At 32.8% G+C, this 12892-nt stretch overlaps 1 long non-coding RNA gene across 1 annotated transcript; it reads right to left on the reverse strand.

Annotated features, from left to right (window-relative positions):
• Window positions 1–1229: 1229 nt before the first annotated feature.
• On the reverse strand, window positions 1230–3485 carry LOC131675364 (uncharacterized). The gene is made up of 4 exons (XR_009303048.1): window positions 3166–3485; window positions 2973–3099; window positions 2733–2891; window positions 1230–2618 (listed from the first exon to the last, which is right to left on the reverse strand). It is a non-coding gene; the product is annotated as an uncharacterized LOC131675364 (long non-coding RNA).
• Window positions 3486–12892: the final 9407 nt, after the last annotated feature.

Below are 12892 nucleotides of genomic sequence, written 5' to 3' on the forward strand. Positions count from 1 at the left end.
TGTCGGATTGTTTTCAAGAAAGAGAAGAACTTTGATTGCGTTATCAAGTAGCTGTAATTAGAAATGCTATAAACGAACTTGGATGTAAAAAATTACCTTCTGGATATGACCTTTCAATGGAGGATTCATTTACTGAGCCAACAAAAACAAAGTAAATCAAATTAAAAATAAATTTTTTTCATTCACTATTAGTAATGCTACTGAACTATTATCCATAATAATTAATGTTAAGGAAAACTAAATGAATAATTAATCTCAATGTGCATTTAATAATGATATAAATCAGGATTAGGTTGCTGCAATTAATAATTACAATATTTATATCTTATATCTGATAATTTTTATTGTATTACAGATCAAAATTTACAAGAGGACAACACATTTCTAACATTTCTAATAGTTTCTTTGGCTTCAACCCATAAACTTCTGTCTGATAAACAAACAGAATTTAATCTGATTATATCTGATAAAAAAACAGAATAGGCTCATGCATTCTTCATAATTTCAAGTTCAGTGGTGAGTTTCAAATTTAATGTGAGAAACATCTATGTAGTTTTTACATTCGTGGTGGTTATTAAGTTTATAACCCTAACAATATCATAATACTCAGAATAAGCCATGAATGCATAATATAACAAATAATCACAATTAAATTTATTTTATTAAACGTTATAATTATAACCCATCTTTTTTATATAATAAGCGTATTATAAAGGTCATTATCAAAATTGATTATAAACGTGGCACATCCATGTCTCTTAGTACTCTATTAATTTGTAATACTTATTTTTATTATTACAGATAATAAATATGAGAATCGAAGATATTGAAAGATCAATCAGGATTTTAAATTTATTACAGTTCTGTCTTGTTTCTTTAAAAATTTTAAAATTGATTAACAAAAGAAAGAAGAAATTGAGAAGATGGTGGGTCAAACCACATCTTTTACCCGGCATCAGAAATACTGTGGGAGCATATACAGTCATATGTCATTACTTTCAATTAAACAATCATGAAGAATTCCAAATTCATTTCAAGATGTCAGTTGATAATTTCCAAGCTTTATGCGATCTTATTGGGAATAGATTACAAAAGCAATACCATACAAGAGAGCCAATCGCACCATATCTACGACTTGCTTTAACTTTGCAGTAAGTATTTTAAGTATTAAACATTATTTATTAAATATATATACATTAATGTTAAATTTTATTTAATTTTAGTCACTTAGGACAAGGAGGAAACGCTCATCTTCACTCTATACATTATAGGGTTGGAAAATCTACTTTTTACAAAATTATTCGTGAAACATGTTACATTATTGCTTCAGTTCTGCTGCCTGTTTATATGAAAGTGGAAGTTACGTGGGAATTGTACAAGGAAATGCTTTGGTTACAACCGTATTTAAGCCATATGCCTCAAATTTGTTCTGATAACATGGACTCCTTGATGAAATTATCATCAAGTAGTGGTGAAAACAAATTCGACAAGAGGAAATTTAGTCGGAAAAGAAAATCAGATGATGACATTGAAACATTAGACGATGCCATTGATACAGCTACGAAGTCCATGAAAAAATTGGTAAATGATCTTGCAAATCTTGATAAGAACACGAGTAATGAGAATCAAGAAATTAGAAGATTCATGAATTTAATCAAAATAGGATTTAATAATATTTCTGAATCATCAAAATACAAATGTACTAGAGAAATAATTTCTTTTATTTCGAAATTGAAATAAGTTTTACAATAAAAAAATTGTTATTCACTTTTTAAAATAAAAACTGATCAATAAAAATTAGAAAATATAACACGTATCCACTATTTTACCGCTTACGTTATATACGTGTCAGTTTTCGCCCCATATGTGGCCAAGATTGGTACATATACATTTCTGTTTTTCTTTGTTCAAGCATGTCGTTAGTATTCTTTGCGTCTACATTTCCTACAATTCTACAGTTACAGTCGCTGTAAGAATAAATTTTCAACTGGTGATCAAAGTTATTATAATAATGAATAATACGGTAGTAATAAAAAATATAATGGAATCCAAACCATTCCATGAAGAAAGATTGAACGAGAAGATGAAATTCACGATTGAATATATTATACAAAACGATTTTCGTCGTTTTGTACCAGTGGCGTTTAGAAATATTGAAATTCATATGGGCAATAATAATTATTCGAGATTCATTTTTTGGTTTTCCAATGAAAGCGAAGGTATAATTACATTGGATAATGAGATTAGCCATAAAGAAGTGTTGCAGAAAATCATTCAACAAAAGACAGTGATTGGAGGTTACAAGTGCAGATTTCTTGGAACAATAGAAGACGACAACCCAATAACCAACAATACATTTACAAATCGATGGAGTTTATCGCGATGTGATTTATATCGCAGTATGTGGCCAGCTCAGTTAAACATAATCAACGCTCCTCTGAGGTCACTAAGGGCATCGTTAAGAAATTTGTTATTTTCACAGATGTCTATTCTTATTACTTTAGACGATTTGATTCAGCAATGGCATTATGCTTGTTTATCAGACAGAAGTTTATGGGTTGAAGCCAAAGAAACTATTAGAAATGTTAGAAATGTGTTGTCCTCTTGTAAATTTTGATCTGTAATACAATAAAAATTATCAGATATAAGATATAAATATTGTAATTATTAGATAATAGTTCAGTAGCATTACTAATAGTGAATGAAAAAAATTTATTTTTAATTTGATTTACTTTGTTTTTGTTGGCTCAGTAAATGAATCCTCCATTGAAAGGTCATATCCAGAAGGTAATTTTTTACATCCAAGTTCGTTTATAGCATTTCTAATTACAGCTACTTGATAACGCAATCAAAGTTCTTCTCTTTCTTGAAAACAATCCGACATTGATTTACTGCAAATAAAGAAAAAAAAATTCTTTGCTATTGCAATCTGATAAAAAATCATGAATTTATAGTTATAAAAATAATATTACTTTATATCACAATTGTTTTCTGCATTTAAGTGGGTAGTTTTCCTAATCACCTGAATAGCTTTTAGCCAATCATCAGTCAAATTATGTATAGTCAATTTATTCGGAAGTAATTTTCCTGATGTATCATCTACAAGAATTTCATCAAAAATAAATTTAATAGAAGATGCAAATCTAATTTTGTAAATAAACATACGTTATAATTTGTAAATCTTTCGTCTTTATAAATGATTTTTTTCAACGCACACTTGTTTTTCCCTATAAAATCTTTGTATTCTTAAGGAAGGCTTTGTATTATCTACAGCCTTTTGCATTCTAGCCTGTATTTCTAAAATTATTTTCAATTGTAAAATCAGCAAACTTGACTACACCTTGCAATATACCTTCCCCGAAATCAAATAGTATTTGTTCATATAAATTCTATTGGTCTACCTATTATGTATTTTGCAATTTGATAAGGCAAAAAGTATAAATAATTAATTATAATTACGGTTTACGGTATTACAGTATAATGAAAAAGAGGACGAACTCACCAACTTATACGTTACACGTTGAATAAAATTGGAGCTGTAAATCACGGATATAAGAACTGTATAGATGCGTTTCTCACATCAAATTTGAAACTCACCACTGAACTTGAAGTTATGAAGATGGCGTGTGCCTATAAAAATTTGGACGGGGACGGATCCGTCCACGGATCCGAGGACGGATCCCGTGTAGACACTCCCTTAACGAGCCGGCTCGTTACAATGCATTTTAGAAGAATTATTTTATGAAATATTATCATAATAATTGTGAAATCATCACAGTAAGAATGTTTTGAATTGTTTCAAAATTAATTTTCAAAGTGATACTTAAGTAATAAAAAGCTGGCGTAAAATTAATACAGAATTGATTCACTGAAATAATTTTAAAAGATTATATCCATTTCACAAAAATTATTTTATAAAATACTATCTAATTACTTTTAGAATTATTATAGAAAATATTTAAAATTATATAACACAACTAGATATACTATAAATAAATTATTAACTGAATATATAAGTAAAATTTTAAAAATTATTAAAAGTGCTTTATTTTATATAATTATGGAAGAATACGAAATAAAATAATTGATAAACGTACAGTATTTTATTTAATGTTTACTTTAATATTATCTAGTATATGGATATATATTAGATATACATTATAAATATTACATAAAGCAGATTTCTTATCGAATTTTCACATTGAATTTCTTTCAATTTTAACGAATAATAATAAAAAATGGGAGTGCTTAACGCAATGCTAGGGGTTTAAATAATCCTGAATTAAAATTCCCTTAAGGAAATATGAAACGCCCCTGATAACACCTCGAAGAAATTAAGATTTGGTGCTGCTTGACCAAATTTTGAAAGAACCACTCGATAGAATTGTGTGAAATTTGAACTGAGTAATTCTTGGACATATATCTACACCCTAAAAAAGCGTTTTTATTTTTAATCTAACTTTGATTCTGCAATATTTCAAATTCTGTAAATGCCGATAAGGTAGGTGCTTTCATGAACGTTTCATATGCTCAGTAATGCGTACAAAAGCTTTTTTACGAGATTAAAACCTATAATATTTCTTGGATTATTGGTACGTTAATTTGGAAATTAATTAGTGCATTTTTACAAAAATCATATCAAGAATTAATTCAGAAATAATTTTGAATTATTTTCTGAAATAATTCGGGTGAATCGAAATTTTGCATTTTCATTTAATTCAAAAATTAATTCAGAATTAATTCAGAATCATTCCTTCCGTTAATTTCGAAATTAAAACCTATAATATTTCTTTGATTATCGGTACGTTAATTCGTAAATTAATTAGTGTATTTTTACAAAAATCATATCACGAATTAATTCAGAAATAATTTTATATTAATTTCTGAAATAATTCAGGTAAATCAAAATTTTCCATTTTAATATAATGCAAGAATTAATGTATTGTTACGTTTAAACTTAAAGACTTCGACTTTACTTTATTAATTTTAAAAAGTGTTTACAAACAGATAACCAAGTGTTAACTAACTATTCTGTGTTTTCTATCACAAACATAAACAAACAACATTACAAATTAATGTTGCAGCGGATACATATTCAAATAAGAACTATTCGAAAGATGCACTCGTAACAAAATAATTAATTTATAATTATATCTTGCGTTAATTTGTAACTTTAAACCTATAATTTTTCTTGGACTACTTCAACATTAATCCGTGAATTAATGTGTATATTTGTACAAAAATCATATCACGAATTAATCCAGAAATAATTTTGAATTATTTTCTGAAATAATTCGGGTGAATCGAAATTTTGCATTTTCATATAATTTAAGAATTAATTTTAAATGAATTCAGAATCATTTGTTGCGTTAGTTTCGAGATTAAAACCTATAATATTTCTTGAATTAATTCAACATTAATGAATGATTTAATTTATGTATTTTTACAAAAATCATATCATGAAATAATTTTGAAATAGTTTTAAATTATTTCAAGATATAATTTTAGTTTTATGTTGTAAATTAATTCATGGTTCCTTTCAAAATCCTTTCTAAATTAATTCATGTATTAATTTATTTATTTTTACAGGAATCATTACCTGAATTATTTTTAATAGAATTTTAGAATATTTCTTTGTAATATTTCATGTATTAATTAAGAAATAATTTTCTTTTCTTAGAAAATTATTTTTATATTAATTCTTTGCGTTAATTCAAGAATTAATTCAGTGAATTAATTCATGCTCTGTGGGTGATGTCTCCATAGGTCATTCGAATATTATTTGTTTGTAGAATCGGTTTTCCTGGTGTATTTTTTGGTTTACTTGTTTCTATTTGCATACTATTATTGTCTGCAATGTCATCTATTTGTTTAAATACTGTTTCTATGGGTTTATATCTTACTTTATCTGTATTTGGTTCTTTGTGATCTTCTTTGTTTTCTTCTTTTATGAAATGTATATGTTTTTTACCAATTAATTGTTTGTATGTGCAATACACACATTTATTAATGAAATTTATGTTGGTTGTATCTGTTTTTGTTTGAATGTAAGTTTCGTTTCCTTTTCCCTCTTTGAGTCCGTTTTTTGTTTTGGTATTAATAGTTATCCGTTGTGAGTTCCAAGCTATGTTAATCACATTAGCAATTGTTTCTATTATTTTTCTGTAGTTATCTGATACATTAATTTTTTTCATGTTATATTCAGACATTCGACGATGAGAACGATTGTAATGAAGTGTACAAGTGCCTTGTGAACACAAATATGTCCTTACATCCAAGAGAAACTTATCCCTATCCACATCCACATGGACTTCCAATGCTGAATGTAGACTATTATCAAAGTTCCCTTGTTGCTTTAGTTTGTAATATATTTGTTGTAAATTGTTGGAATGTATTTTATGGTTCATTGTATTTCTGTATCTAGAATGGATGGCCTTTTATCCATTTTTTTATTTTGTCCTTTATTGTTTTAGTATTGCCATATAAAGTTTTGAGGTGAGAAGGTAGTTGATTGAAGGTGGCTAAAGCTCTTGTATAGCTATCTTTAATGCTGATTGTTAATTTTCTTTTAAGGGGCTGTATAGTTTTTTTCCTTGTTACGGAATTTTTCTTTAGGAACATATCTTGCAGGTTGACATAGTGATACACTAGAGATTCCATGGTGAATGTTTGATCTATGTTTAGTGGATTTTTTTCATTTATAAACTTGTTTTTATTTATTATTTGTAATAGTCGTGTTTGTAGAGTTTGTATATATTTGAGTCTTCCAATGTATGCTCCACCCCATGCTATAATACCGTATGTTGTTATGCTATTGAAAAGTGCATAGTAAATCATACGTAGATTATCTGTGCTCATTATCCTAGATAATTTGTAGAAAATATAAGTTAGATATTTTAGTCTATTGTATAGCATGTTTGTATGCATGTCCCATCTCATATGGCTATCGAAATGCATTCCAAGGTATTTAGTGTTATCAACTTTTCGAATGGATGCACCTTTTATATTTATATGTAGATATGTCGAGTTGCTATTGCAGTTATTTCCAAATGCCATGTATACTGGTTTGTCAATATTTAATGACAGCTTATTCAATGCTAGCCAAATGGATAGTTTGTTTAAGTAGAAGTTCATATTTTTTTCGACTTCATGCCATGTTTCGCCTTTCACGATAATTACCGTGTCATCAGCAAAAGCCAACACATTATCATTTGGTAGCAATTGTAACATATCATTAATGTAGATTATGAAAAATAAAGATCCCAATATTGTACCTTGTGGTACGCCAATGTTGACGTGTTGATATTGACTATATTCACCATTAATTTTAACTCTTTGTTTCCTATTACTTAGATAGCTTTTGATAAGTTCATACGCACTACCTCTAATTCCATATCTATAGAGTTTTTTAAGTAGAATTTTGTGGTCCACAGTGTCAAAAGCTTTCGCTAGATCCAAGAAAGTTGCTGCTATTGATTTACTTTTATCTAGTTGATTGTATATTGAGTTAGTTAGGTAGTATAGGGCATTTTTGGTGCTAAGACCTTTTCTAAAACCAAATTGTTTATTAGAAAATAAATTATGTTTGTTGAAAAAACTTGTAATCCTAATTTGTATTAATTTTTCAAAAATTTTGGCGATATTTGATATTAAAGATATAGGTCTATAGTTTGTTGGTAGATACCTCTCTTTAGTTTTGTGGATAGGAATAATTTCAGCACTTTTTAATTTGTCAGGCCATATTTCTTTTTGTAAGCATAAATTAAAGATATAGGTCAACGGATCACTTATATGGTTTATTATCATCTTTAGTACCTGAGTGTTGATGCCGTCAGATCCTCCGTTTTTGTTGTCCATTTTCCTTATTGTCTGTTGAACTTCTATTCTATTTGTTAAATGTAGAAAAATACTGTTGTTGTTCATAGATGGTAGAGTAATGTTACTATTTATTGGTTGTCTAATATTATCACATATCTGTTTGCCTACTGTACTGAAAAATGTATTCATTTGTTCTGCAATGTCGTTTGAGTTTGTAATTTTATTATTACCTATTAATAGATGATTTATGTTATTGTTTTTTTGGTTTTCTTCCCAATTTTGTTGTTGATTATTTTCCATAGTTTTCGTGGATTGTGTTGATTTGTGTTGATTGATTGTTTTGAATTGAAAATAATTAATAATTATTTTCAATTAAACGGCATTATCACGCAAAGCATCGCGTAAATGGGTATATCCACAGAACTTTTAAATTTTGACATTTGAAAAAAAAATTTTTAATTGAAGGCACACTTATGAATACAAAATCTTCTGTATCCTTAACAATAACAAAATAAAGATAAACAATAACAAAATAAAGATAAACAATAACAAAAATAAAGTAACTTATTTTTAAGATTCGATCAAGTGCTAATAGCGATAAATTGAGAATTAAAATTTTTTTAAATATTGGAGTAGGCGAAACGTGAATTTATGATTATTTGGGTATTTCTTAAATCGAACACTAATTGATAAGATGAGAAAAAAACTTTATTTTTGAATAATAACGTTAATAAAAACAAAATTTTTAACACAGAAATTAACAATTTATCAATGTGAAATTTGAATTTTTGAAATACAAGCAGAAATACTTACAACAATGACATTAATAAATACAAAAATGTTAACACACACATTAACAAATTTTCATCTACACGAAAACTAAGATTTTTTCGTTTTTGAAATACGAACAGAATTACGTAATTTTAATTTGTATTTTTTTCAGTCATTTCTAAAGTGGTTATTAATCCGAGATTTCATTCTTGTATATTTCAGTTTTTTATTATTATTAATTGTTTCTGCTTCTGCATTTTTATTTCTACTTTTGTCTTTTTGGCATTACTAATTTCTTTCTTCGCCCTAGATTTTTGTAATAATTCCCAACCATGAGAAATCAATGAAAAATATTTGCAGGATGGAGCCATTAAACAGTTGGAATCATTAAAACGCAGATGATTGAGATATAAACTATCGCTTTCATTATATGTCCATATTATTTGATAAATTTGTTGAGATTTCGGTGCTGATGTGATATTAAGTTTCACTAATTTATCAATTACCTCAATATCTACTAATGTAACGTGGAAAACTTCAACTTTTGATGACTCACTTACTACATCAATCTGCGACGGGGGAGAGGGAGGGGAAAAATAATAGACGGGTATTCTTCCGGTCTCGCACTGCCGCCAGCGATGCGCAGTCAGCCGAGACAACGTTTGCAGCTTTATTTAGTTTTCGTTGGGCGCCAGCTACCGTGCTCTCGCGTTAGGAGAGCGTGGTAGCGCTGCAACGTTGGCTGGTTCTCGGCAAAGTCCTGCTGGTCGCTGTGAGGTCGGGTGGTTTCCCCGTTGCCTCCCTCCTCGTCGCCGTTGGTGTTCTTGCGCGCGTGGCCGGCTATCACCTGTGAAGAATGAAGCGGGAGCGCGAAGTCCTAGGCGACGATTCGTTCGAATCTAGATCGTATCGAGTGAAAGGGGAAAGAAGGAGGGCAACGGGTGGTTTACAAGGCCACCCACGGCTGCGGCTCGTTCGGCTAGCTAGAAGATTCGGGGCATGGCGGCTATTAACCCAGAAGCGGGTACATCGAGGGGGGCGTCGCAGGGGCGCCCCGGTTGACGGGCTAGTGGTTCAGGGGGGATAGCTCCTTTCCTGGACTGGTGGCGTAGTGGCTGCGACGGCGGCTATCGGCTAGGCGGTGATCAGGGCAGTCGCGTACGCGCTTACCAATCTCAAACCGATCGCGAAAGCTACGGGGGATGAGGCGATCAAGTGGGTATAGTCAATGACAAATCGGATATAAGAAAATTCAAATTTATTAATCAAAAGAATTTCCCAGGTCAACCCAGTGATCTATCCGTCGCTATGGTCAGCCTGGTCTAGGCTACCGGGGACGCGAGTGGCGTACTACGACGCGAGTCGATCTAGGCGGGCAGTGATTCGGTTGAACACTTCGGATTTCGGATACGATTACGCGTCGTCGGTTTGTTTACCCGCGACGCAGATTCTAGTTCGTTCAAACAAATGCGCTCAGGAATTCGGTCGGTCACACGAAGGTTAGCTACGGTTCGGTGTTGACGGTACTCTATAGTAACGAGCGCGGGCAAAATAAAGGCGACAATGTATCCGATTTCGACCGGTCGAACGAGGGTCCAATACGACTCGTGTAACGTTTAGGTCGACTCGGAAAGGAATTCAAAGACGCACACTCTAAGGAAAATTCGTTTCTCGGATGACAACAGAACGGCGACGTACAAAACTATGTTCGAAAGGTCGGTGGCAAAAACATGCGCGGCAACGGCAACGGGTGCGCGAAGGTCATACGGCATACCCGTGCGCGGACATTCTGCGATTATGCGACAATTTCAACGCAGGGCAGTGAAACGACGTAACAAAGAAAAAAAGCTCGGAGAAAACAGCAAACATAAGTGATCTCGGGACGTAATGCGCGCGAAGGTCATGCGGCACTCCCGAAAACGCGAGCGTTCGGTAATCTCGCGACGACTTTGCCTTGCGAACAATGACGGTATAACGGCGCGACGAAAGACTTTCGGAGGTCAGGAATAAATGAGCGCTAATTTATCATCTCGAGCGCGCGAAGGTCGTACGACACTCCCGAAACGCGGCGGTCGGCAATGCGCGGTAATCTCGCGATCATCAGTCACACAAAAGGATCAGTAGTAAAGAAAGGTACTCACTCTTGCTAATTTTCCGGCCGATCACTATTGCGGCTACGGTCGTTAAGGCCGTTATAGCGGCCGCTACTATAATCGCCGTTATTGATGTGGCCACTGCTCCACTACTTTATTTGTTATCGCTGTTTGTTGTTATCGTTATTTGTTATCGTTATTCGTTATCGTTATTCTCCTCACTATTTCCTCTGTTATTTTCACTTTCACTATTCTCTTTCTACGCCTATTTCTTTCACTATTCTCTTTCTATGCTTTTCTCTCACTATTTCTTCTGCTGTTTTCACTTTCACTATTCTCTTTCTATGCCTATTTCTTTCACTATTCTCTTTCTATGCTTTTCTCTCACTATTCCCTTTCTATGCTTTTCTCTCATTATTCCTTCTGCTGTTTTCTATCCTGCACTTTATCTATCTTCTCTCGGGTACCGCGCAACAGCGAGGCTCGGCGGACTACTTACCGTCGAGGCTTATCGGTTACCACTGGCGCGCCGTTTTTCGGCGACGCGTCGCTTCTCCTAGCTTACTTCCCCTTTGTATTTGTTGATTGGTTGGTTTGTCGCTATGCCGGGTCTCAGCGCCGTCTATATTAATATTCTTTGCCCGCGCAATTTATTTATTGGTCCGTTCTTCGCGCCTAATTTGCCTACTGGTCGCGAAGATAGCGTCGGTTTTCTCTCATAAGTCCAACCACCCCTAAGCCGATAACGATTGGCCGGTCAGATAGCGTCGCTTGTCTATCCTCTTCTATCCACCGCTTGTTGGTCTTACCGATTCCCCTCGCTCGCTTCCGATCGGTCTAGCATCGGCGATCTCGCTCGCTCTCACGCGCTCGGTCGCTCCTACTTCTAGTCTAGCTAGGCCTGCCTTAACTAACGGGGGCTTGCGATCAGCTGATCGCGGCTGGAAACTTTAGGGGCTTCTAGCTCCCCGGGGGAGGGTCGGATCGGGTCGTGAGTGCGCGAGGGGTTGTACGCGAGCGTAAGGGTCGTGCGAATCGGTCAGGGAGGTTTCTAGAGGTCATAGTTCGCGAGATCCGGGAGTGCGTGGGCGGGTGTATGCGGTCGTGGCTGTTCTGCCGCAGTGCCGGAAATATTTTGTGTGATGACGCATCATCACAAATCATATCTTCAACAGAAATAACATTTCGTCCAGCATGCATAGTAGTCTAGGAGCCAAGGGGGTTTTCGTGAAACTTTAAGGTCCCTCAAATCACCTAGGTGTTTTCCTTGCATTTTGACCTCCTGAATCCGAATTTCGAAGGTGCCAAGCTGTAAGTGGTCAAATTAATTTGTTATTAACAAATTAAATGTTTAAACGCTCATAGCTCATTTACTATTTGACCTGTGGAGATGAGCGACATGTCAAATGATTCCTTATTTAATCCTGAATACGGCAGTTTTTTTTAAATGAAAAAATATTTATTAGAACCAAAGATATTGTCAATTAACCAAAAAAAAGTGCCGGTGACCGAAAATTTTATTGTTTAAAAGACTGTAACTGTTGTTCCTTTCGAGTTATACGACCGGGAAATATGCCAAAATCTTTATTATTGTTAAACAAACGCACCAGTCTTTCGATCTTGAAAAAATATTGATTACAACTAAAGATATCGTCAATTAAGTAAAAAAAAATTAGCCGTTTTCGGACGGTTTAATTGTTTATACGGCCGTGAATTATTTCCTATGTTCGCCACAAGTACCAGCTATTGCCCAAACGGTACCTTATTTCATAACGAATGCGCCAGTTTTTTCAGATTGGAAAAATATTGATAAGAACCGAAGCTACAGTGGTTTAAGTAAACGAACAATTCGTCGGCGCGCTATAGCCTGCCACGCCGCGCCGCGTCGCAATTGCTGTGCCGCGCTAGGCTTCGCTCCTCGCTTCACACTTCGTATGTAACGTCTTAATTATTACACGAGATTAATAATTAATTGTAATAAAATATAATTAATTAATAATATATATATTAAAAATGTTATAATTAATTAATTATTTATAATTAATTAATTATTAATTAATTAATTTTAATTAATTATTAATTAATTGATTTTAATTAATTAATTAATTAATTAATTAATTAATTATATTTACGATATTTTTCAACAATAAAAACTATTGACTTCCCTTATTCAGATTCGAAATAAATTAATTCATAATTTTTAAATCTCT

This window comes from Phymastichus coffea, unplaced genomic scaffold, assembly GCF_024137745.1.
Source record: "Phymastichus coffea isolate CEN01 unplaced genomic scaffold, Cenicafe_Pcof_1.1 PCOF00020, whole genome shotgun sequence".
Lineage (NCBI taxonomy): Eukaryota > Metazoa > Arthropoda > Insecta > Hymenoptera > Eulophidae > Phymastichus > Phymastichus coffea.